The sequence below is a fragment of the Epinephelus moara genome, chromosome 8 (genome assembly GCF_006386435.1).
Source record: "Epinephelus moara isolate mb chromosome 8, YSFRI_EMoa_1.0, whole genome shotgun sequence".
NCBI classification, from domain to species: Eukaryota; Metazoa; Chordata; class Actinopteri; order Perciformes; family Serranidae; genus Epinephelus; species Epinephelus moara.
Genome location: NC_065513.1, coordinates 40,284,394 through 40,306,890, shown reverse-complemented (window position 1 = coordinate 40,306,890; position 22,497 = coordinate 40,284,394). Strand labels below are relative to the sequence as shown.

Below are 22,497 nucleotides of genomic sequence, written 5' to 3'. Positions count from 1 at the left end.
TTCTCTGACATTTATCCTAACGATATGAGGTGGTCTTTGTGGAAAAAAAGCTTGTTTAGTGGACTAACTTTGCACTTGAAGTATGCCCGTTCACTTACGTTTTAACAGGTCTGACGCTACTATGCGCCCCGGCTGTATCTAGGCTAACGGCTAACATGCTAACTATTATTTTTATGTCACTAGTCACTTGAAACAAACTTAGGACGGTAGGAGACAGGTTGAAATAAACTGAAATTTCCCTTTAAACCTGAGCTGCACTGAGATCAGCTGCTCCAGCAGCTTTATGATACATAAAAAAGCTGCTGTGTTCAGACAGGTGTTGTGTAAGAGTGTTTGGAGGCCGAGCTGTTCAGTACAGATTTAGACAAGAATCTGGAGGACCTTTCACTACAAAGGAACTTCAACTTACATAACAACAACTATCTCAGGAAGAAACAGGCAGCCTGTGCCAGCACAGATTAAGTCACACTGCTGATCTCTTAGGCTCTGTTTCATGCTTCTCTTCAATTTTACCTTTTAGGACTGACATTTTTTACAGCGCATGAAACCCTGAGAGGTCCAACACCCTTCACCCTACCTGCACGACATGCTGACCACGCACCCTGAGTGCTGTCATGTGATGTTGTTACAAAACTTGGTCAACGTTTATGTAATTTCTGGACAGCTGCCCCTGCCCTACTTTGAAAAGACTTGTGGAGCATGTGACTCGGTCCGTCATTCACCATGAACCAGGTCAGGAGCGAATCAGGCCACGCTGCTGCTGACTGATTGTGTATTTATAGACAGTGCTGTTATTCTGATATTGGTCAGAGATCGACTACTGTACATTTAATTTGCTCTAATCCCTTATTCAGATTATTTTAAAGGGTTAGAATGATAGTAAGAACACGCATAAAAGTGTAAAACTGCAGCAAATTTAAAATGCAACACAAAATCCATATTTCATAAACAAGAAATTTTCTTCATAGATTCAAAATTGTATAATTGAAATGCTGATTTCATGTCAGCAGTAATTCCTTGTTTCCCACTCTTGTTACCATCTGGTGCAAAACCTAAACTAAAAACCAGTCTAATCAATGAAAGCGTCCCTGGTCTCTGCTCCGAGTGCCCTCTGTGGGCTCAGGCCGAAACGACACGGCAGACTGAGGATCAGCTGCCTCTGAGGAAACATAATCTCAACAGAGAGTGTTTACCTTGCGCTATAAAATGAAAACAAAGCTGACTACACAATGTTTAGATTGGAAAATAATCTTGTGGGCTTTAATGCGGAGATGGCATGCATACTGTAGGTCTGGGAGGAAATTAAAATGGAAACAGGCCTCGGCAGAAAGCCTCGTAGGAAGCAGATTTGTCAGTGGAGAGAGAAAAGGGGGTCACGCAGTGGAGTTACTGACCAGTGGAGATGTCCTGGAAAAAACAACTAGTGGAAATTATTAAGCTGACAGAAATACACAGAGTAGTGGTTTCTGGAGATCAGAAGTTCCTTTGTTAAAAAAAGAGGATTCCCATGCACAAAAACAACACGTTAACTTTTTTTTCTGCAGTTGTAGCATCGAGGCTAGTCATATCATGAACATTTAACCTTGAGATGTATCATTTTGTACACGTCTTTGTGCAGTGCCAATTATGTAGACGCAAAAGAGGAGGGGGCTCAAACTAATTGGCATGGTGAGACAAAGTCGGTGTTCAGGCTGACAACTGCTAAAATGCAAGAGACTTCAATGGTGAGGGTGTTTCAGGTACAGGTGAGACATGACACCTGATCCAGGCAGTCCAATTAGAGTAACATATTCACACTGTACATCAGTTTATAGCATACAGCAGGATGGACTGTGTCTGAAATCACAGTTCGCCATTTTGTAGTGCTGTGGGAATATATAGAGGGAATTATTGTGGCCTGTATAGTGGACTCAAAGTATCCCACAATGCACTGTGAAAAGTAGAGTATAACCGATAGTCACTAACCAAGCAGCATATCCCATCATGCACTGCGCCAAAGGAATGGCCGAACTGTATGGGATGGACGCAAAGACGGACGGACAAGACTCGATAACAACCTGCTGTACATGTTTAACTTATAATGACATGTTTAAAGCCCCTTTTACACTGCCAGGTTTTCAGCAAATGTTGGGCCGTTTTGTTGCGAGCGTTTAGACACACAGAGCCGGCTTGGCAAGTTGATCCGAGGTGCCCAATTTTCCGCCTCGTAGGGTAGACATATTGGCGGAACCTTTTAGTTTAAACAGACGGAGGCAGCCTTCCACAACGGGAGGGGCTGTTGAAGACTTGTGGGAGGAGCTGTTGATGACGCCGCACGTGCGAGCCACTGGCGGTGGATAAACAGGAAACAGCTGATAGCAGGAATTAGCGAGCAGCTAGTAGCAAGAGGGAAACACAAACCTGACAGACACTGTAAAGATGAGCAACTGGGGAGACAAGGAATTGTGCGCCCTCCTTGCCCTCGCAAACGAAGAGGCCATTAACCGTCAGATGATGGGGACGGTGAAGGACGGGTTGATTTACGAGAGACTTGCCGAAGGACTGACCAGCCGCGGCTTCCCTCCCACGTCACTGTTTACGTCACACGCTGAGCTACACGTTTTGTTACTTGCTCACACCCCCCATTGCCCCGAAAAAGGCACATTCTGTATAAACAAAAGTAGGTAGGCGGCATTTTGCTGCACTCCCCGATTTTGTTTTTATACTGCCAATGCTGAAAAAAGACTGACTGGGCTTTCCTGCAAATTTGCACAATTCCTATTCAAAAAGGGCTTTAGAGACAGACGACCATTCACACTCACATTCACACCTACAGGCAATTTAGAGTCACCTATTAACCTGCATGTCTTTGGACTGTGGGAGGAAACTGGAGTACCCGGGGAAGACCCACGCTGACATGGGAAGAACATCTCTGCAAAGAAGGGCTCCCACACCCTGGGTTCTTCTTCTCTTGTACCATCTGTACTTGTTTTAACCAAAACCATGATGTTTCCTCCTAAACCTAACCAAGTACTTTTGGTTCCTAAACCTAACAAGAAGTTTATTTTGAAAGACACTGTATGCATGTGTAGTGACTAGCCCTTTACTTTAGCCACTACTGGTTGCTAATTGGCTGAGGTGTACTTAGAAACTACTCCCAGTCTTTACCAATGCTGTCAATCATCATACGTTTATTTTCTCACCATCAGCCCTACCAACAACAATCTGTAATGTCAGTATAACTTCCAATAAGTTTCAAAACAAAGTTCCAATAAAGTCAGTTTGAATCATAGCACCATTCGACCCAGGACATTGGTGTGAAAAATGTTCTATTCCCATGAAATGTCTTGACTTTATGACTTTATGTCTGTGGGTTCGTAGTCGTTTGTCCTCCTGCGCCGGTTTGTGTTTATCGCCTGGAGAGTTCCCGAACAGCAGCGAAGCCATCATCAGTCTTCAGAGCGGAACAGCAGCCGTTCTGTATCTGCTGCCCCGAGTCTTCACCAGCTCCATCTATCACGGAAAGGTTAACATCTAAACATTATGTAACAGCTGAAATGTCAAACCTGCGCTTTCGTCCTCCTCCCAGAACAAACCTTTGTTTCCAGCCGACAGCTCAGGTGGTGATTATTATTCTCATGTCTTTTTTTCTTTAAATCACAAACTGAGAAGATGAAGATTCCCACCTGTGACCCACTGACACACAAACTGGTGAGAGACCACAGGATGGTTTTGTTCCTCTGAGGTGGTTTTATCTGACTGTCTGCTATAAACATGAGGGATACCTTTTTCCATTGTTTTAATCCTGTCTTTACTTTGTATTCATCTAAATAGCTGTTTGTATGCGGTTTATCTCCATGTTGAGTCTCAGTGCGATTTGGTTTCTGTTTTATACTTTACCTCCACCGATGTTTGACATTTACATTTATTATTCCACTTTCTTTGCCCGAGGCACGCGGCCTTTTAATGAAGTACTACAGGTTTCTTTGCTTCGTCTCCAGAGCTCATATCTCTCCTGAAGTTCTTATTTCTTTCAGTTCAATTATGGGTTGTATGGCTTATGAACTAAACCTGAGGCCTGCAGTATAACATACCCTACATATACATGCAAATGCAGACTTGTAAGCTATGCAAAGTCAATTTCATGCATGCAGCAAGGTGAAGCTATCTTCTTTGATCTGTGCTTCCATTTGGTCTTACAGCAGTCCAGTCCGACCAATTTCTTGCAAGACCTGGGAATTTATTAATGTTAATTTTGGGTTTGGACGAGGTAAGGCTTTATGCTGTGGTTTGGCTGTGTTTCCAGATAATAAGTCCCAGCTATCGTCATCTGCAGGCATCTGTTTTCAGGTGGAAATACCTTCTTCTTCAGTGCGTCCAAGCCTTTTTTACTGAATGCCAGAAGCACTTACAGCAATTCTGACAGTTGGGGAAAAAACTTCAGAGTGTGTCTGATGTGCACCACCCCAGAAACATAACTGCGCGTCGCAGCGACGCAGACCTCCTGTCTGTTTCTGTAAGCTGAAACCATTTCCCTCAGTGGACACAAAGCTTTTATTTACTTTAAATTCACAGATAAGAAACAATAAATTGTGAAGACAATAAAGCCTCCACAAAAATGGCATTTTAAGTCTTGTGTGTGATTTATCCTGGCTTCATNAGTCCGCTAGCCACTAGGCTAATTTATACAATGTAAAATGCCATAGGCTTGTGCTAATAACATTAGCATGTTGTATTTGTGGGGAAAATGTGTCCAGAAAAAGACAAGTGCTTTATTTGTGAATGCTGCGAGTTATAGTGAAGCTGATTTGTGTACTTGTGTTTGAAACTGAAATCTCTATTAAGCCATGTTTAGTGTGTGTTTAATGTGTGTTTCGAATCAACTACACTTTACAGAACTTCACAGAAACCCCGTTGCTAACTACTCTTTTGTAAGTGTAACTGCAGAGTGACACAGACACACCATCACACAAGTATAAATGCTCACAGTGATGTAGGCCATGTGTTTAGGCTATGGCTTAGGGTCTGCCGCACGAGCATAAATCCCGCTTTACTCAACCAGGAGTATTTAGGGGGACTATTTTCTTGTGGGACTATTTTTGGTGGTGGATTAATACACATTTGGTGTTTTCGTGAGTATTTACATCAATTTATGTTTAATGTTATCACTCTATTAAATATCAGCGTCATAGATATGATTCCGACTCTCCTTCTGCCGACATTTGCTAGCTAGCAGATGTCGAGATTTTCAAGGTCGAGGAAAACATGGAGAAGAATAGACAACAGCTAAACTAGCATCCTGCTAGCCATGTACAGGAGCTGGAAAATAAACTGGACGACCTCCGTGCAGCATCAGTTCCATGTGTGGACACTTACATCATTCCACAGAAACCGTGGATTACCAGAACCATCCAGGAACACGGACGATTCTAAAGCAGCAGCCAACGGTGCAACAGTGAAGCTCATTGATGTGTTTTTAATTTCTGGACAACACTTATCCTCTAAGTGATTGAAGCAGTGGAAGTACCACATACAAGCAGGGTCAGGCCGGGCTGCACTATTAACATCCATTCAAACTGTTACTTGGCTCAGGAAAAGCAGCATTAGAGAATCATCTCCTGACTCTTTGTCAGTAACACTGCGGGGGTTTCAGCAGAGCTGGCCAGAGAGGGAAAAAAACATCCAGTGCTGACCTCATACTTCTCAAATGATCAACGCAGGGTGTCTTTCCTCTGCTTTGATCCTGGATGAGGTAACTGCAAACCATACACCTCCGTACCCTCAATGCCCAGCGACCTCACTGAGCCGCTCAGTGAAACCCAAACTACCGGATTATAGACTCACTCAGGTCTGTTTAAGACTCACTACAGACTGACAGAGGGAATTAGGACAGAGCATGAGATGAAAGATGTGTTTGGCTGCATTCTCAGACAGACAGTGATCAGCTGAGAGACACAGGAAGAAGAGAGAGGGGAGTCAGCCCATTAACAGATTATTATTTACAGGTTAAACAGATCATGTGACTGATTCGCCTCCACAGATTGGTCCAAAGTGACGTATTAGAAATGGTTTGAAAGTTGAAGAATGATCTATTTCTGCTTATCAAGGTTTTCTGAGTTAGTTATGTGATACTGTAGATAAAGAGGATGACATTGAAGAAGAACGGGTGAGAGGAGGGAGACAGGGGGGAGGACGGCAGTCAAACACACAGAGGAGATCAAAGCTGTGGCCTCCAGTCTTCAGTCCTGAGTGGAGAGGGTGTGCGTGTGTGTGTGTGTGTGTGTGTGTTATACCATCTTCAAAGACGTTTAAGCAGTTGCCCAGTGTCCCTGCTAACCTTATGAGGTCTTCAGCGAACACACACACTCACACACACTTTCTTACATATCAGGTGTCTTTTTGCTAACAGGCTCCTGTTTGGTCAAATTTCAGCTGTGTACACATTCAACCATCAAACTTTTAATAAATGCAAATACAAGTTACTATATTGAATTTTTTCAAGGGAGTTTTTTTGTAAAAGTTTTAGCAAATCACGCCCTTCACTAACTTACCTTTTTGTGTAATGAGTACATAAATACCATTATCATTTATTGTCAATTTACCTCCAGTGTTGGATGCTAAACGGCCAAGTTCATAATTTAAAAAATACATAATAATAAATAATTAAATTCATCAAGATTAAAATGTAAATCTCATGTGATTGAGTTGATGTATAAAAGGTATCTATCTGTATTTATGTGGTGGACCTAATGTTCATTGTCAGGTGTGCCACTATGGCAGAATTTGCTGTGGGACCATGTGTAGCATAGTGTTGAGAACGTCTTGCTACGCTCAACATTTGTTTTGTTAATATCTGAGGCCGAAGTGGATGATTGGGACGACAGTCTGGGATGCGTCTGAAGGACTTTGAGAGCTTTAAGAAACTCTTTTCATGACAAACAGCCAATGATGTATTTTATTCCACTTTGTCATGATCATGCTGACCGCCATTTTGTTTTCTTACAGATGGCAGTTAAAGGGATAGTGCACCCAAAAATGAAAATTCAGCCATTATCTACTCACCCATATGCCGAGGGAGGCTCAGGTGAAGTTTTAGAGTCCTCACAACACTTGCGGAGATCCGAGGGGAGAGTGGGTAGCAACACAACTCCACCTAATGCAGGCTGACGGCGCCCCAGATTCAAACATCCAAAGACACATAATTGAAACCACAAAATATCTCCACACTGCTCGTCCGTAGTGATCCAAGTGTCCTGAAGCCCCGACAGTTAGAGCTACAGGCTACGATGAGGCTAAAAACAGAGTTTAAATGACGTTTTTCCAAACAACTTTTTATGTCGGGGCTTCAGGACACTTGGATCACTACGGACGAGCAGTATGGAGATATTTTGTGGTTTCAATTATGTGTTAGGTGGAGTTGTGTTGCTACCCACTCTCCCCTTGGATCTCCGTGAGGGATGTGAGGACTCTAAAACTTCACCTGAGCCTCCCTCGGCATATGGGTGAGTAGATAATGGCTGAACTTTCATTTTTGGGTGCTATCCCTTTAAGTTTTGAACGAAGTTAACAGGTAACAGTCCCAAGTAATTAAGTAGTTTACCTTCATTTCTTTTGTTTTTGTTTGTTTGTTTTTGTCGTTTCAAATTCGTGGCCCATGTGACTAATGTTCGGACTTGTTATTTCAGACCCAGTGGTCACAACTTGCATGAAAACATGAGATTCTAACATTGGAATCTGAACTGACTTGCTCTTAAAACTCCTTCAAATATATATTCTAACAGCCCAACCAACCCGCTCTCATTCCAAAGTTGTCAAAAAAATCTTTGTCAGGGATTTTAGCGTCAGACACCGACGCCAAAAGCCAGCTCTCGCAGCGGTATGATATGGCTCCAGGTTGTATCAGTTTGTAACGTGGCTGAAAGGAACCTTTGGCAGTGTTGTGATATGCCGCCAGTTGGCCAGATGGCACCTGTCGCAGCGGTATGATACACAGACGAGCAGAACCTCATTTGAACTCATCTTATGAACACGGTAAGCATGATGTCATTCGAAGGCTGCATTACTGGTTACAACCACCCAACTTTATCTTGAGCAGAGGTCTAATCTTAAGTAGTAGTGAAAACACCTGAAAGGGTTAAACTTAGTTCATTCTTCAACACGTATGAACATGTGTAAAGCTGCATTACATCACATATGAGCGCTGCATGTGAACCCTCTGTGACGCTGCAGCAGCACAGACCTCAGTCTGCATGATCACAGTCATCATGTGATGTTTGAAGCCAAGTTATCAGCACGCAGTGTTTTGTTTGCAGTGAGCCAACTCTGCGGTATGCTTTGTACAGTCTGTGTGTGTGTGTGTGTGTGAACGTCCTGTTCCTTCAGTGTGAGGACACAAAAACACAAAACAGAAACAATAAGTCATTTAAGGTTCCAAGTGTTTCCTTACCCGCTGTTTGGAGGAAGGCCTCAGAGCGAGGTGGGGTTGGCTCCGACACTGCAGGGAGGGAGACGACACACAATTATTACACAGAGTTTCAAGGACACAGTGTCATCAGAAATATTTACTGAAACATAGTTTGTGTTTAGAGACAGTTCTGTCACCACTGAATGGATCAGCAACACATTTCACCCACTGCACACGTTATTCACATAAATGTTGAGAACAGAAAGGATTATTTGAAACAAAAAGTTAAATTATGCTCTGAGAAATTGGTTTGGACTCTTATGTGATTATATCATGTGTTATGATCGCATGAGTTTAGCATGTATTGCTTTCTGCCATCACAGTAAAACATTGTCAAACACTTCACATTGTTCAGAGCTTCTAGACTGGAGCAAGAGGTAAAACAGGAGGGATCAAAAAACATATAAAACACCGGCACTCATAGCAGAATTCACTTATTTAATATGAGGCAAAAACATAAAGACACAGATGTGTTTCAGCTAAAGGGCCATCATCAGTGCGATAAAACAATAGTAAATAGCAAATCATAAACACACAGGTCAAGTTCACACCACAATCGGGATACGTGACTAAGTGATAAGATGAATGATCCATGAAATATTAGCCTCTCACAAATAGGAAACGTCTCCATAACAATAAAGAACACCAGCTGCCGGACACACAGGCTGAAATGTGAATAACAGATGCCCAGGACTGGAAACAATACCGAAAACTATAAATAAGGAGCTGCAAGATCCAGAGTCATAAATGAATGAATGAATGAATGCACATAAACAACCATAAATACGAAGAAATAGCATCAATAAATATAGCATGTAAAAAAAGAGCCCTGAAAAATGCTACCAAATTATGAAGCGTAAAAACCATCAAAATACTGCTTTCTTCTCTCTTGGAGGAATTTCTGCAAAATACAAATGGCACTGTCAGAACAGGAGTGATCACAAGAAATATTTTCAATAAATATATATATACACAATTTGTGTTTTTGCATCGGCCACATTTGCAGCCCCTCCATGAGGAGAGAGTCGGAAAAACGTTGATGTTTTTAGCGTGAAACTGTTTTATTCAGCATTTTTACCAGCTTAAATCACAGCATCCGAGAGGAAGAGACCTCTGTGGATGATCCACCCCCGTGTACAAACCTCTGGATCAGAACTGAGGTGAACACAAAAAAGATAAGCACACATTAGCAGGTGCTGGGCTAGCAGCCTGTTTCCAACACTGATTTGTAACCTGAAACTGCTTAATTCAGTGTTTTTACCAGTTTAAATCACCTGGATTGTTTGTTTTAAAGAGGAAGAGACCGCTGCAAAAAAATTGGCTCCAGGTAAAAACCTGGATAACGAACACTGAAGGAATCCTTTCTTGACCTATAACGTCACAAACCAAACAATCGACAAACGAGTTAGCTATAACAGTGTTAATTTTGTCAAATAAATCTTAAACGAAAACTTTTCCTTGATGACCCTTTATTCCGTGACTAATTTGTGACGAGAATGTAAATTTAATAAGTACTGACAAAAAAACTAAAACGAAATCTCTGTTCATTATGAAGTGACGAGTAAAAACGTGACGAAAAAGCTGACGCTGGCCGGCCGGACAATCTGGATTACAACCATCCTCAATGCCTTGATTGTTTTCCTTTTTAACCAATTAATTATCTAAACTCAAATTCAAACTCTCAGTCTATCTTTCTGATTGGATGACCTCCCCCCACCCTCCGCACGGTGGCGGTGCACGTCCAGTTTTGCCACACAGAAGCCTTGGCTCCACAGTGGGAAGTCGGGAACAACAACGCCTGTAAAAACTCTGTAAAAGTACACCAAAGCATACATTTTCGTTTCCAAATATTTATTTGAAAACAAAACCATTCATACGGTCAATAAAAAAAAACATCTCTGTGGTCCTAGTGTTAACAAAAACTGAATCAAATTGGGCATGTGATTAAATGTGTTTTGATGCCCTTGTAAGAAAATAGTAAATTAAAATGGGCATAACAGTTGTCTTACGAGGATTGGAGCTTTATTCTTGCAGGTTGTAAGTCATTTGTTGTACAAATATACAGAAAATAACCTGTGAAGGACATGATTATGTATTGCACTTTTTCTAACAAGCCTTAGACATTCATTTTCATTATACAAGAGTAATATGGTATATTCTTAGTTTAAATGACTAAACACATAGTTAAAGGTATGCTTACAATGGAGTTTTTACTACCATGACAAACATCCTTTTGCAAAATCTATTACAGTATAACAAAACTGTCAAATTACGTCAAAAGACTAAAATGAGACTAAAACAAAACTGATTTCCACTGTCTAAATTTTAACTAAAACAAAACAAAACTAAAAGACTAAAATGTGACTTTAACTAAATCCAGTCTTTGGTGAGTGACTAAGACTAAAATGAAATTAAAAATTCTTGTCAAAATGAACACTGAGCTATATTTAGCTAGCAGTAAACTGGTACCATGGTGGACAGTTTTACAGCTCTGTACATTTTCATCCATCCAAAAAAATGTACGACTCTGGATGTAGATTTCTTCTTCTTCTTCTTCTTCTTCTTCTTCTTCGTCTTCGTCTTCTTCTTCTGCTATGTATTCAATGCTTTTGACTTCCGGGTCAAAGCCCAGGGTGGAAACTGTGAAGCATGCGCCGAGCACCGAGGCCATCACATTATTTGGGCGTTAGTCCGACTTTGAGAAATTCAATGTAGTACGATTTCAGTAAACATGTTTACATGTTTTTTAAAAGTCTGGTTTTAGTCAGACTAACACAATAAATTGATTTTCTCTAATTTCACCTAAAAGTACTGAGCAGATATTTACAATACTTTGGGGAACGTATTATTGAACAAACTAAACATTGAAACAATGTTGTCTGTATGTATATATATATAAATATATTTGAAAATTTCAATTAATGTGGAGATTTTTTTTATTATTTATTATTATTTATCATTATTATTAGTATTATTATTATCATTATAATCATTAGTAGTAGTAGTAGTAGACATTAATGACCCTGCAACTTCACGGACTTTCCCACTGGCTTCAGCTTTCATCCATGTTGGTGGCCGTTTTGAAGGCTCCCAATAATAATGAGGCCAGAACCTCATTATGGTGACAAGAGATCTAACGACCTGAATGATTTATGATGGAAAATATCAAGAACATCTGAGATGAGAGAAGCAGGAAGAATTTTTTTAGTATAACAAAGGATAATTTGTCTTGATTCTTCCGTGGTTGCCTTCACTTTAAGATGTGTTGTTGCATTAACGTCACCGTAATGCTGCATTTAAACAGCGAGCATTAAGACGAATTGGAACCATTAGTGGTGTTTAAAGACGAACACGTTCACAAAGGAGACGACCAAACAACGAATCCTAATGAGTCTTTAAAAGGCTCAACGTGAAGCTCCCAGAGGAGTTATTTACAAAGGAAAAACTCTGCAGAATGGTAATGAATTCCCACATGGGGACAAACACACACACACACACACACACACACACACAGATACATCCAGAGACGAACACACACACTTTGAACACTAGAAAGACATTTTTTGATCCAGAGATTCTAAGATTTGTACGCACAGACTCACACCGCACGTCTTCTAGTGGTAAAGACATTGTCTGATGTGAGAGTCTCTTTCTTAAGTATACACACACACACACACACACACACACACACACACTCTTGCACTCAAACCTTGATGTGAGGACTTATTGTTTCTCACCCACAACACACACAGCTACAAAAAACCCACACACACACCCTTTCTACCCCAACAAAGATATCATTTGATCCAGACAGAACCAAAGCAGGAAGCCGCAGTAAAGCTTCAGGAGGAAGCTGGCTTTTATTTTACGAGCGGCACCATCTGGAGGTTTTCTGGGGGTGTGAGGGAGAGTAGGTGTGATGGAGGGTATGAAGAGGGGAGTAAAGGTGACAGTTGAGCAGGTGGTCATATGCTGCCCACATTTCTGCTCTACACTAACACAGCAGCTCTGAGGCGACGGGGTCGATGGCTGCATGGAGGTGATTTATTTATCCCAGAGGTGGCTGATGGAAACTGGAGGAAAAAAATCTGTTTATCTTTGATACAAAGAGCCCGAAATCTTTTCTACTGGCTTCTTGTAACTCAGAGGGGCTTTCTTGAGAATGCTGTCTTTTAGGAAAAATCAAACATCTTGTCATTTTTACAAAGATGTTATTAGATAAGTCTGAAATATTAAAGAAGACAGAGTCTGATACTGATCCACTGCAGTCTGCCTATAAGCCACATAGAGGTGTTGAGGACGCCACAGTCACTTTGACGAACATGCTTTTTAAACATTTGGAAGGAAAAGGAACACAGCTTTTATTCGTAGATTTCTCATCAGCTTTTAAAGCCCCTACAAGGAACTTTCATTCTGAGTTGATTGCGGCGACCCTGTGGACAAAAGCGGTAGTGTTTTGCTGGAATGAAGCCTACATTTCCCATGAGCTCTAGCGCGTATTGTCATAACGCTTACCTGGCTTGCGTATGTGTTTGTTTTGGGGATGAATGAAACAACAAGATGGGAAAACTTTGCCCCCGTTCCTATCGGGGATCCCAGCTCACCTCTGCCGCTCCCCAGCTCCACCTCTCCGGCGTAAGCGCAGCGGTCGGCTGGTAAGGCTGAAGGCCTGTTTGGCGAGCACTTCCACGGCTTCTTGGACTGAGTATGGAGCGGTGCACCCGCCGGCTCCTGCCAGGATTGGGCTGGTAAATGCTAGATCGCTAGCGAACAAAACGTTTATCCTGAAGGATTTCCTGACTTCCCGAGGATTGGATTTTCTCTGTGTGACTGAGACGTGGCTGACTGTTGGTGAGTCCAGTGCTTTCACAGAACTTTTACCCGATGATTGCTGCTATTTTAACTCCCCGCGGACGTCGGGTCGAGGAGGAGGAATAGCGACTATTTATAAGAGTCACTATAAATGTAAGCAGCTAGGTAAGATGACGTGTGCCGTCTGAGTGCCGTAAATCGTTTCGTCCTGGAAGCGACCTGGGGCGGACCCGGAAACAGTTTCCTAAAGGTATGGATATACACTATATAGAAATTGCTTATCTTCACACCGATGGTCTCATTTGCTGTTGTAGGTCACGTACAGACATCAGGAGAAACGAGAGACTTTTGCATATCCAGTTAAAAGTTCCTTGTAGCGGCTTTAATACAATCCAACCCCACATCTTAACAGAAAGGCCTTTAGAGCAATTTGGTTTGAGTAAAAAAAGTGAGAGTCAGTGGAGTACTGTCTGACCAGATATGTTCCTCCACTGGCTCCCCTCAGGGTTGTGTGTTGTCCCCTCTCCTGTTCATCCTTTATACAAACATGTGCCGCAGCAGCAGGGAAGACAGATTTATTTTAAAGTATGCAGATGATTCTGTCATTGTAAGCCTGCTAAAAGAAAATGAAACAGGCCATAGTCCAGTTGCCCAGGATTTTATAGAATGGTGTGATAGGTCCTTTTTACAGATGAATATTTCAAAAACAAAAGACATGCACATTGACTTTAGAAAACTCTCCAGGTCTCAGGAACTCACCATCATAAAGGGTCAGACAGTGGAGTGGGTAGAAAAGTACAAATACCTTGGCACCATTACTGACAATAAGCTAAACTCTGAAGCAAATTGTGAAGCTGTGTACAAGAAGGGGAACCAGTGTTTATACTGTTTGAGGAAACTGTCCTCCTTTCATATTGACAGTACACTCTTTATCCTATTCTACCGCTCTTTTATTGAATCCATTCTATCCTTTAGCCTAGTGTCTTGGTTCAGCAGCCCATCCCTAAAAAATAAGAACTCCCTGAACCAAATTGTGAGGTGGGCTAGTAGGCTGATAGGAGATCCACAGCTGAACCCCGAATCCTTACACCAAGCAGTTAAGAAATTAAGTTACCTTACCTTACCTTACCTTACCTTAAGGTTAGTGTATTCATTCAATAACTATAGCTCCAATGAGACCAGTTAGAGCTGAAGTGTTGTCTTCGAAAAGTATTAATCTACAAATAATTAGCTTGAATCTCGTGAACAAAAACATCACTGTGCTGTTAGAGGCTGCACACCGATGTGCTTTACTGTGTCGTAGCTGCTCTTTCAAGAAAGGATGTCATATTTTATGCGATTAATGAAACACTGACACCTGTGAGAACCTCCAAAACACCCCCCTCCAGGTTTCTGCCGAAAACCGTTGGATTGCCTCCTCCAGGTTGGGGGAGAGTTACTGCCTCAAGCGAGGAAGTTCAAGTATCTCTGGGTCTTGTTCAAGGGTGAGGGTAGAATGAAGCGGGAGATGGAGCGGCGGTTTGGTGCGGCTTCTCCAGTGACGCACTGTGCCCGACCATCGTGGTGAAGAGGGAGCTGAGCCGGAAGGTAAGGCTTTCGATTTACTTGACCATCTACGTCCCAACCTTCACCTATGGTCATGAGCTCTGGGTAGTGACCAAAAGAATGAGATCGCAGATACAAGAGGCCGAAATGAGTTTCCTCCGTGGTGTGGCTGGGCTCAGCCTTAGAGATGGGGTGAGGAGTAGAGCTGCTCCTCCTTCGATTTAATTTGTAACCAGACTGAGACTGGGTCTTGGTACGGTTGTTGTGCGATTGCTGTGTTCACACCTGCCCAAACGAACCGCACTGAGGGGGCAAACGAACTTGAGTTTGATTGAACCAAACCAAACAGGGCAGGAGTGGAAGCACCCTTAGACCATTTACCAGCAATATTTATTCAAATCTGCTTTGTTTCTAATCTCTCGACTATTTTAGTGCAGCCTTTCATCTTATTATTAGAGAAAACATACATCAGAAGAAAAATAAATACCCCATCAAAAACAAATTAAGGCTCAAATTACAGAGTTTAATTTGTACACAATTGTGCAACAACACACCAGGGGATCTCTGCCTTCATCAAAACATGGGTGGTAATTTGCACTGAAATTATCACAGTGGTGAATACACAGGATTAAAACCACAGATAATCCATGATTATAAATCACAGCATTTAACATCAGCACCGAACAAACAGGGCCTCTAGGAATCATACAGATATCTCATCTACAACAGCATTTTTCTTTGACCTTCATATCTCAGAGGAATGTTCTCTCTGACCTTCCTGTCACAAACCTACTTTTCGAACCTCTTCTGACTTCCACTTTTTCATTACCCTGTTAATTCTCTGAAAATCAGAGTGCAAACATATCATCCATAACTTATGACACTGCCTGGAGCTCAATCAGAGTGCCCAGCGTCTCTCCTCCGCACCTTTATTATACTGACTTCACTTTATGTCAACAAGTAGATCAGCCTCTCAGTCAGACACAGAAATCTGATGTCTACACTTCCTGCAGGAGTCACAGGTACCAAACAGAGAGGATCAGATTGTTCTGTGGTCCAAACTAAAGGAAAGTGTTTTATCCACCTGACATTTTTTTTCCGTTTTGTTTTACTCCAGCAGACAATTGGTGTGACCTTTAGAGGAATATTACACTGCGGAGAGGAGAGAGTCACGGCGGCGATGACTGAGCGGATCTTTGATGGGAGGAGAGGGACGAGGTGAGGAAAATGAGAACTCGGGGGATGAGATAGAGAGAGAATTGCCTCGTGTCTTTCCCATTTGATCACAAGCACAGCGGGACATTTCGTTTCTGACATTTTAGTTTCAGACATCTCATCTCCCATCTTTTGGGCTTTTGTCATACGACGGCGGCTATTGGTTTTAGAAGATCCACATCAAATGAGAAGGGAAATAGCTTGCAGAGTCTGATCGCTGTGTGCACAGACACAAAGAGAAAAAAAGCAAGTTACAGTTTATCATGAACAAAATGAGTCACAGGCAGAAGAGCTATCGAATTAGGTGCAATAATCAACATCATTGTACTGTTTGCAGTGGAAACACTAAACAGACCGAGGGTCTAGGTACCATGTGGGTTACTTTTGTTTCCAAAGGTACATACCTGAAGTGTTTGGTGGAAGCGGGGCTCTTGTCTCTGTGCTAACCACATTACATGCACTCAAGTCCGACAGGATACTGTAGCAGGGGTTTGAGGGTTGCCTCAGAGGTTGGAGGGACCAAGCTTTGTCCTTATCTCCTGCAGTGAGGTACCCAACTGTCTTTCAGACACCATGAGCCTCTTGTTCCACCTTTCTTAGGCACCAAGAACTAGAGCTTAGATCGGGCCCAAAAAATCCAGCTCGACCCCACCCGAGCCTGTGCATGTTCTATCCGAGCCCGGCCCGTCCCTTTAACTGTAATTATGAGCCCAAGCCCAGTTTAAACCCTACATTTTTTTTAAGGATACGAACGTGAACATTGAAGGCTGACTGTCTTTCTTTCCATGACAAGCCTTCGTCATGCGCCTCATTAAGACCCATTTATGCGCAATGTTAAATACGGATCCGGATATGGACGGAGCCTTCTGTCCGTGCTCCGCGATCATTTCGTCCGTATTTCTGCACATTTCCATAAAGCTTACGGATACGGGCCAAACGGAGCAGTGCCACCGGGAACTGTGGGGGCAGTGTTGCTGTCACTACCCGATACGTAGCTCTAGTGAGACACGAAGAAGAAATAAAAATTCAATATTTCTCATCGGCAGTACTAGAGAAAAGAATTGTCCGTCCTCCAGTTGCAATGTATTTAACAGCCTCACCGACCACCGCCTCCTACAACGCTGCCCCTGTTTTTGTCTTTTATGCAAGAGGTACATTATCAATATCTCCTCCGCAGTCGCCATGTTTGTTTTTGAGTTTGTTGTTGTCATAAACTTTTGACTCTGGGCTGCCTCCTGGTGGATGTATTGGTTAACATCCATGCCAACGTAAAGGGCGCATGGAAGTATGTGGGCAGTGACGGAAACATCATTTGAAACAGACATATACATTTTCGTACGTAAAGGGAGCATAAATGAGCCTTTAGTGTCGAGGTCCCCGTCTTTTTGCTGTCATATACCAGCATGGTACTGCACTTGGTACACTCGACGAAGCTGACACACGTTGTGGCACCATCAAAGGGGGGCCCGGCCCACGGGTCGGGTTGGGTTTGGGTTGGGATTGGCCTCGGGCAGAAAATCTAAGCTCTACCCAGAACCTAGGGGTGCGATGACCAGAATGAAAAAGCTGGCTGTGGGTCCCCCGCAAAAAAAGTTGCCTACTTACGATTCGTTGTTAGCATAGTGAGCATGCATTAGCTCATAGGGCCAACTTGGCTTGTTTACTATATTACCTGAACATCCCTGTCACCCTGAACAGCCTGCCAAACTCAAAACTCGTGCAGTTCCATAAGTGTCATTTGACAGTTTATATGAAAAAAAAAAAAAAGAAACGATTGGTCAAATATTCCTATTGAACAGCCAAATACGATTCAACTGACCAAGTTCTGAATTGGGCAACGACAGTATAACGTCTTTTGTTTACTGTTCTTTTGCACATGCAGGTCAGTCCAGGACCAGGACCAGTTCACACTGGAATCTGATACTGGCCACATTTAAAAAAAATAACATGAACAGTCAAACTAAAAAACCCTAAAGCTTGCAGCGTGAACGCAGCCAAAACCCATGCATGTCTCCCTGTTGGAGGGTGACTGTGCTGTGCACACCAGTGTTTGTCTCCCTGTTGGAGGGTGACTGTGCTGTGCACACCAGTGTTTTGAAATCAATTGGTTTCTCTCTCTGGGGAGCGTGAATGTGGTTTTTGATATTGGTCACAGACAAACTAACAACAGATCGACAGAGGTGAAAACACACTCTCTCTCTCTGTTACACCTCTGGGGAATAAACACAAGAAGTTTGTAAAGACATTTTAATTCCTGTGTATTTTATTATGTTGTTTTTTTTATGTTTCCTTTTTTCAACAGATCTTTTATCACTTTGTGAAATACGCTTTTATGTTTTATGTTTGGTAGTGAGCAATAAATGATTAGAGTGTATGCAGCGTAATATCCACAATGTTTTGGGTTAATTAATTTGACCTTGTTTTGCAGGTGTTACAGGATCGGTCTTTCCACTTTGTATATTTTTGCATTCTCAAGGTGCTTATAGTGTAGACATATGGTGAGACTACACACTAATGCTCTGATGAATATGATTACTATAAGTATCTAACAGAAAAAAAAGACATGGGTTCAAAATCGTGTCTGCTCTTTATAAAGACAACTACACACACTGTGCACTGTTACATAATATTCTGTCTGGTTTCGTAACGTTTAACTAAACTAACAAAAAACACATTTAACCCACTTGAGCAGTTTGTGTGTGAACCTACAGCAGATAAAAATAAAGTTAACATCCCTCATCTTGAATCCAACAATCCAATCTGCTAAACCTGTCCCAGCGGTCAGCGACCCTGGCGACCCCTCGCTGCTGAGCCCCCTCACCCCTGCAGGTGAACCCGTTCAGTGGGTCACACACACTCACCGGGAGTATGCTCGCCCACTGTGGAGGGTCAGATGCAGAAATGTGTCTGTGTGTGAGTGTGAGAGAGAGTGAGAGTGTGTGTATGAAGGTCACATGGGACCTCAGTGCCTGAGTGGTCCTGTGGTAATGAGGTATGAGGCGTCAGCGGGGTCACTGCGGTCCTGTGGGGGGGAGTCCCCCGCCTCACGGGTTCAGGTCAACTCAGTGACCTTTTTAACACTGTTGACTAACAGCATCAGCATCAGTGCTGGTGCAGTTTGGTCACATGGGTTTATTGAACGAGTAAGACAAAGTGGATATAAGTCAGTGTGTGTCTGTGTGAACGGATACAGATGAAGGTCATTCTGTTTACGGGTTAATAAAGGCTGTAAGACATCTCTGAAAGGAACAGTTTGGGCGAGACTAATGTGCTCTCTTAATACAGAGTACGTCAAGTTCGGACTCGCTACCTTGGGAGTTTGAACTTGACAAGTTTGATGACAAAGAGGACAGAGTACGATCAGTTGGGTCAGCAGCTACACCACCAGCTCAGCTCTGGTTATGACATTTAAACAAAACTCCATCTTACTGTTAGCCTGGAAATCCAGACCCAAATCTAGAAAGATTTAGGGTCTGGCTATGAGTAATGAAAATGGCCCAACTCGAGGGGTGGCACCAAGCATGCATTTGTAAATATCACTGCACGCAATTGGATAACACTACGACCAATCAGAACAATACACGGGGTGACGTATACGCTTAGCTACCAGCGGAGCTAACTGGTAGATTAGACTCTTGCCGTATCCGGTCGGCAAAACAGCAAAAACGTCCTTCTTGCAAAGGAAAGATTCGAGCGCCGTCTTCTGTTCCTCTTTTAGAGAAAAAGCCAAGTCTAACTCGTTCATTGTAGCGGCCAAAGCCGTTTCAAACAACTGGTGTTCATCCGTAGCCATCTTGCAATGTTTACTGACTGATTCCGGACTTCGTCGTCGCAGCGCTGTCGTCATCTGTTTAGCTCGCCTCTGGCCCGCCTATATCAGATACACCGATGTGATTGGTGCAGCTCGGCTACAAGGGCATGGGTAATGAGCATCATTACTGATTGCCAGAGTGACTCGCTGAGCAAATTCAAATTGTGCTCTCACGAGAACTCTGGATTTCCAGGGTACCTTACTGTACTCTGACAAAATAACTTCAAGTAACAGACTTTCTGGAAGAAAAAATAACGTAACTTACAGTGAGATACAGTCAAAAGACACACCCGTTATCAAAATTATAATAATAAAACAAAATTCAATACAGACTGATCCAAAACTGAGTATTTCACAGAGCACTTTTAAGAGTCTCTGAGGTGTCTGTACACAGTTCTTAACATTGACGAGGCTGAACTGACAGCTAGCAGCTAACGATGGTAACTCAATGACAACAGTGCTGACAGAGCTAACTGTGTTAACCAGGGTGAGCAAAGTAAAAGGAAAAAGTATGTTATAAATAATTTAATATTAAAGGAGCTGTAATCGACATTTAAAGAAGGGCTGGTCGATATGCAAACTTCTGAGATCAGTCTCAATTTCGTTGGCAAAAACTAGGATGCACATTTTTTGTCAACAACCTTTTTTCTTTGACAAAAACAAGTCAATGACGAGCTAAAAATAGATCTTAATAAAAAAAAACTAAAACAAAACTTGACAAAAATGACAGTGGTCGACTCGGACATTGAAAGCCGAAAAGGGCCGTGCTTGTGATTATCTTCAAATGCCGCATGAGTGACAGGCTGGTAAACTCCAGTAAATAGTCTGCACCAGGATGTTTCACTAGCCAGTAAAAACACGCACACTGGAGCAGCATCAGCCATTGGTGCGAGTTGTGAGCTGTAACTCAGCAGTAAATAATCAGCCGTGTGTGTCCGACTGTGGATGGTGGAGCTGCTGAATGGATTTGTTGAGTTTGTTGGTTGCAGTGGTGGCTGTTAGCAGTTAGCTCTGCTTGTTAGCTGCTGAATCGCAGCAGAGCAAGCAGCCACCAACCAGTGGTCGTCACATCTGTTCCAAAACGGTGGCCAAAAAAAGACAATGAGGATATTCAGTGATACTATCACCAATCGATCGCAGCCCCCTGAACTGACTCAAATCGAAATCGCGTCATAGCAGACCTAGTTCTATCAGCAAATATCACATCATTGTCCAAATCGACTTGAAATCGCATCATGATGAAACTTGTGATTGACACCTCCAGCAAAAGCTGCAATAATTTCTTTCGACCATGAGTTCCTCGCACTCTAATTACGTTGTTCAGGCTTTATCGATTCCAGGAAAGTTAATGGAGCCCCACTGTCTTTCCCAGTAGCATCCTGCCTCACCTGCAGACCCTCACATCCACACCCCTGAGGTGTCCACTGACTCTCTACACTCTACTGCTGACATGAAAGGCACGTTTGGAGAAGGTTGTACTGCTTGGCCAACGCTCGTTAGGGCAAATAAACCTCAGAGAGTCGACTGTAGTCTAAACTCCTGAATATCCACAGGTGTGAGTGTTATGATCTGTTACAGCTGGCTGCAGAGTGTGTGTCGGGTCACGAGAAAATCTGAGTTTTTGTTGTTTTGCACGACGCTCCTCTCAACCTTGAATCTCACACTGCACAACATTCTCCGTGTGCAAACATTGCGATTGTCTCTGAGACTCAAGCAGCTATAAACATGCACATATTGACAAGGGACCCCCCTCTGTTTTTGTGCGCACGTAGAAATGTATGTATGCAGCATCTGTATCGGCAATGACTGTGTGTGTGTGTGTGTGTGTGTGTGTGTGTGTGTGTGTGTGTGTGTGTGTGTGTGTGACTGCCAATGAGCCTGCGTGTATGAGACACTGTTGTGTGCATATGAATGGCAGGGGGTATCCTCTTCCTGAATGCAGAGCGCATCCAGAATATCTCATTGCTATTCATGTGAATGAGTCTCCTGGAATCAAACAGCAGCCAAAAGCATATTTGCACAGAGTTAAAATGCATGCTGTACTGGAACAGAAATCTAGCAGTTTCCTCCGAAATGAAATCTGCCTCACTCCATCAAGTCGCCTAATGTTTACAGTGTAACCATCGAACAATGTTGAGATGCTCCCGCCATCTTTACATTGGATTCTAGCACATAGCGCATCTTCTCTCTGGCTCTTTCATTCCTCTAACTTGACTTTTCTCCTTTAATTTTGAGCTACAGAACTGATTAAAAACCTCAAAGCAAACTCAAATCTCAACCGACTCTGAGGAAAGAGTCAAACTTGCTGTCAAGTTGATGATAGTTGATTTATTGACTCTGAAAACGTACAGCTACGAGCTGGAGTCAAGTCTTTTACAATTATAAGTAAAAGTAATCAAAGATTTTATGAACTACATACATCTGACTCTGAAGGATTGACAAGTCTCGATCCTTTTAAAAAGCATTCAATGTTACGAAAAGCATCTCTTTGCATATGGATTAAAAACAGAGGTCAGAGGAGAATTGCCAGACTGGTTCAAGATGATAGAAAGGCAACAGGAAGTCAAATAAGCACTGGTTCCAACCAAGGTCTGCAGAAGACCATCTCTGAAGCAACAACACCTTGTCCAACCTTGAAGCAGATGGGCTACAGCAGCAGAAGACCACACCA

The 22,497-nt window shown here is 42.6% G+C and overlaps 1 long non-coding RNA gene across 1 annotated transcript in view; it reads left to right on the top strand.

The window, feature by feature from the left end:
- Positions 1 to 22,497, top strand: part of LOC126394435 (uncharacterized) — a 310,194-nt gene that overhangs the window by 27,679 nt on the left and 260,018 nt on the right. The window lies entirely within an intron of this gene.